This window comes from Neovison vison, chromosome 1 (genome assembly GCF_020171115.1).
Source record: "Neovison vison isolate M4711 chromosome 1, ASM_NN_V1, whole genome shotgun sequence".
Lineage (NCBI taxonomy): Eukaryota > Metazoa > Chordata > Mammalia > Carnivora > Mustelidae > Neogale > Neogale vison.
The window spans coordinates 201,342,552-201,347,500 of NC_058091.1; positions in this window are offsets into that span (position 1 = coordinate 201,342,552).

Below are 4,949 nucleotides of genomic sequence, written 5' to 3' on the forward strand. Positions count from 1 at the left end.
CCACGTGAGGCTCTCTGCTCGGCAGGAAGCCTGCTTCCTCATCTCTCTCTGCCTGCCTCTCTGCCTATTTGTGATCTCTCTTTGTCAAATAAATAAATAAAATCATTTAAAAAAAAAGAATAACAAAATCATCTTTTTCACAAGTGAAATATTAAGATGAATGGTACTGTATTCTTAAATACAAATAGTTTTCTGCATGTTGGGCATTAGTTAAAATTAGTTAAAATTGCCCACAAAATAAGAGTAACTTGTAAAATTTAACTATGTCAAATAAAAATATTCAATATTTAGAACTTATTTTATTAAAACATGAATTTGTATTCAAGGCCAACCTCAGAAAAAAATTCAGCCTCAACCACAAATGTCATCCTGAAACTTCAAGTGAGCTTGCTGAATAACTATTCCAGTTACCTGATTTGGCACAAATCATATTTTATACTCCTCAAGTACCCTTATTCCATGTAATTATTACCCGTATCTTGTTTCATAATAATTTTGCTTTCTGGAAAATGACTTCGTGTTTTTCAATCCTTCCTGCTGTCCACCTCAGGGTGTGTTTCTTTTTTACTGATGGAGTTTAACTTTCACACGCGGAAAATGACAACCATTTCGATTTGGTGATGCAAAACATCTGAATCCATCAGGAATAACTGGGTCAAGGGACAGGTTTTCAGTCCTGTATCTCAAACTGAGAAGCCCTACTCCGTGAAACTATGAAAGACCCAGGAAGTAGCGTCAGGGGGATAATTTCCGAATGGCATGTTTGTTCTTATCAAATTAGTAACTTTCCTATAGCTCATCCTTGCGACCAGGAGGAACACTAGGGTGAGGACTGCTGACTCTGCTAGTCATTCTCCTTCCCTGGGAATCTGACAGAACCATTTATTGCTACTAAAAATCTGTGATGTGATCCAGATGTTTCCATTCCACTTTTTCCCTTCAGATCTTCAAAAATATACAAAGAAATCTCTCCATATTCAGAATAATAAATCAAATGAGAAAGCAATTTAAATTATAATCCTATTTTTAAGAAGCAATAGTGATTGCATTCTATCACAGAAAAACTAAAATGTATTTGATTTCTAGCTTTAACTCTTTGACTGCATTTAATTATAGCCCTCATTTTATTATCACTACCAACAGCCATATGTGGGGCACCTTTGAATGCATTCTCTCTGACACTCGGAGGCCAATTCTCTCTGAATGCAAACTACACCAGTACAGCTGCAGAATGCTGCGGCTGGTGTGCGGACACTGGAGACACACAATTGTTGCTAAGTTGCAGTGCATTAATAAATATCTACCTCAAAACGCAGGCAGGCACAAAGGCTTTCAGGCAAATTATACATTCTATTCAGAAATCTCTAACTTGCTAATGGCAATTCAGAAGGAAGAGAATCCCTAATATTTTAGTCATAAATGAAACAGTAATATGGACGGCTCAAATATTGCTATTATAATCAAAGGACTCCCAACAAGACAGCAAATGTGATCCATGTGGATGGGAGGAAAATCATCTGTACAGAGACTGAAACATTCAGCCCTAAATTCCAATTCTTCATTCATATATACCAGTTATCCAAATGTTTAAAACATTTGGAAAAAATAACTAGGCTTCCCCATTTATGTGAATATATATGGCATTCATACACATCCCCATTCTCCTAGTTTTATGATGATCTCTACAACTGATATTCTATATAAACTTGCAGATTTGTGTACTAAATATGAAAAGCATACAATGGTATTCAAACAGGAAAAAAAAACTGAGAAAAAAAGGTGTTTCAAAAAATTAGCAAATACAGCTGTTACACCTGTTAATGATGAATTCCAACCATAAGTAAAGATTTTTTTTTCCCGCAGTAGATCGTGGGAGTTCATGATAACTATAGGTATGATCAAGGCTTATTTCAATGCTTTGAAATGTCAAATGAGTAATTTTATTCTCTTTTATTTTTAAACTATTTGGAGAGACAACACAAATTATATAATGTTACATTTATTTTAACCTACACTTCTTCCTTCATAAGGTTACTTGTCTAAACATTTCACTAACATTGTGCAATTTTAAACTGAGAAAAAGAACAAAGTTACAAGTGTGACAATTTATCAGGAATAGATTAAGTGACAGCTGTAACTAGGATCAGAATTAGTAGATTATTTTAATAGTTCCAGGAAGAGTATAATTTACAAAAGTACATTTGAATGATGTTAGGAAGATAGCATGAGAAATTATTTGCTTAGTACAGGATGATTTCTTTAAATTAAACTTCGGTAATATTCTCTCCATTAGAATACTTTTTTTTTTTTAAAGTATAGAGATGTTTCTCCTGATTGAACAATTGAATTCATCATCTGGTTCATTGACAAGAGGGAAAAGTGAGTAATTCCTAAATATTTTACTCATCTTGGAATCTCTTTGCAAATTTATGTGTTTTTTAAACTATCTTTTAATGCATCTATTCTCCTTTCTCTCATCATTTTAATTCTAAAAATACTGTATAAGCTTTCAAATGTTTTGATATATTAAATTGCCTGCACCTCATCTTTCTCATAACCTAATTCCTAACAAAGAATGTATTTGAAGCGTAGCTTCTTCGTTATGTCCCCTTTACCAAATTCCCAAGATCTAGACATCTTTTTCCCTTCAAAAATTGCCTGAAACACTACTTCTCCAAGTAGTTTCAATCACTTAAGGGACATTAATCCAAGATCTCCTTGAGCCTAGCATCTCAATAGTCAATACTTACTCTACTGCCAGAAATAAACAACCCACTTTAAATTTATCTGTGATCCATGCTTTTTGTACAACATCTTTCATTTTTCCTATCAATATGTTCTTTTGTAATTCTTTCCATGTGAAAGTCATTTCTTTAGATTAAAAAAAAAAAGAAAAGCTTTCTGAGAAACTATTTAACCCCTATACAGTCATGCATGTATTCAGTCCCTTATTAGATGGTGATGGTGACAAAAAACATTTTATTTTCATAAATGTTCCTGAAAAGGGATAACTTCAATTTGTGAACTAGACTAAATGCTAAGAAATGTTCAATATCAGATTAGGTAATTTTTAAATTTCTCTTTCTAAACATTCCTTCCTTGGTTAAGAGTAATCTGTTAACCACTTATTATCCCATTTGGCTTTTAGAAATCATATGCATTGCAAGGCTGAATATATTTTGCAGGTCGGTCAATGTTCTGATACTATGAGCAGAATCATCACTTACAAGGACTAAAAGGAAAGAAACTGCATGGCATACTTACCCTCATGGTGATTACATTCTCTTTGAAAGCAAAATAGCTTTAATTAAAGCATAGCCTCTAAGTTATGCTCTTTTAGAGCATAGGGGATTCCTATAGTCTCTTTTAAATTGAAACTATTCATTCAGTACTATATTTACTGGGACAAGGGTAAAACTTTTCTCCGTTAACTGATTCAGATGTGTTTTCCTCAGTAGAGCCAAAGAGAAAGAAAAGTGAATGAGTTATAAATACATAGATTTAGCAAGGGAGAAATATCATAAGTAATTACTAAGTGCATGATAGGTAAACTGCATGCTAGAAATGCAAATATAAGGATATGGGCTGGGTTGCATTATTGATTTTAGTTAAGAGAGAATATTTTTAGTAATATCCGTATTTATGGTACACCTAATAAACTCTCCAGTTTGCTTCATGTTTTGGGGTTTGCTAAAGCCAAAGAAGTCCTTTAGTGTCTGCACAAAAACATCAAATGACATTAACCAACCAAATCCTTTCTAATCCTGAATTGTAATTGGAGATTCAAAACCTACTAGTGCGGTCTACTCACAGAACACAACAAATGACCATGTGTAAATACAATAAATGACAAAAAATAAATGAATAAAAGGAAAACTAGAGACCAATCTATAGACAAAGGCACAGAGAGGAATCTATAATTTAAAAATAAAGTAAAATGTGACTTGAAAATGCTTATTAAATCTCCATGTGACCATTTAAACTACAATTCTATAAATACAAGCACTCTACAGAGTACACAAAGGTAGTTATCAATAGAAATTAATATTTTGCCATCATCACACTTTCACCTGGAAAGTTCTTAATCGTATCCATGTCTAAGCAGCGCCTTCCTAAATGGATTTAGAATAATCTCAGAAATAACACCACAAAACAATTAGCCAAGTTCATTAAGGACATTCACTCCCAAGTATATCAAGGCTTGCAAAGGGAGGAAAGCTTTTTAATGGTAGCTCCTTGAAATGAATTGTTTTCTTGAATCCTCTGTTGGAACTTGTACAGTTGGTAGCACAGTTGATTGTTCCTAGCATTTACATGAATGTGTATGTGCTTGTGAGTGGCCACTATGTGTGAAGTCTAAGGGGACTGCTCCATGTTAATGAGAAACCAAGGAATTCTTCTAGCAGCATCTGGCGTTAAGTGTGAATCACATAATTTAAAGCTGTCTTACATGTCTGGTTTCAAATTTTAGGTCTTCTTTCTTTCAAACCACTTTAATCACTATAATATTAAAAGGGGGAAAGTGGTTTCCTTTGTGTTTCAAGTAGCAGTCGTAGATTGGGAAAACCACCACCCCGTGTGCTCTGGATGCTATAGAATGAACATCACCAGCTCATATTGCTGCTTTCAGGACATCTTGAAAAGGCAGACATCCCACAGCCAGGTGCATCCCAACGTGACAGTAAACTTCACGTGAGCACAGGTCTGCAGTCAGTAGGCAAAGTGACAGGTCACCCCAATTCACTTGACCACTCAACTCTTTCAGTATGAAAGTCCACTTCATCCAGACTTAGAGCTCTTCATTTTTCACACCGTTCTTTTGTAAAGATTATAATGGAGATGGTTTGGCAAAACTTAAAGAATTTGTTACCAGCAATTTTCATGATAAAACCAAGAATAATAATGTGAAGTTTGTGTCAAAGATGCTTTTATTTGAATTTTAAAAATCA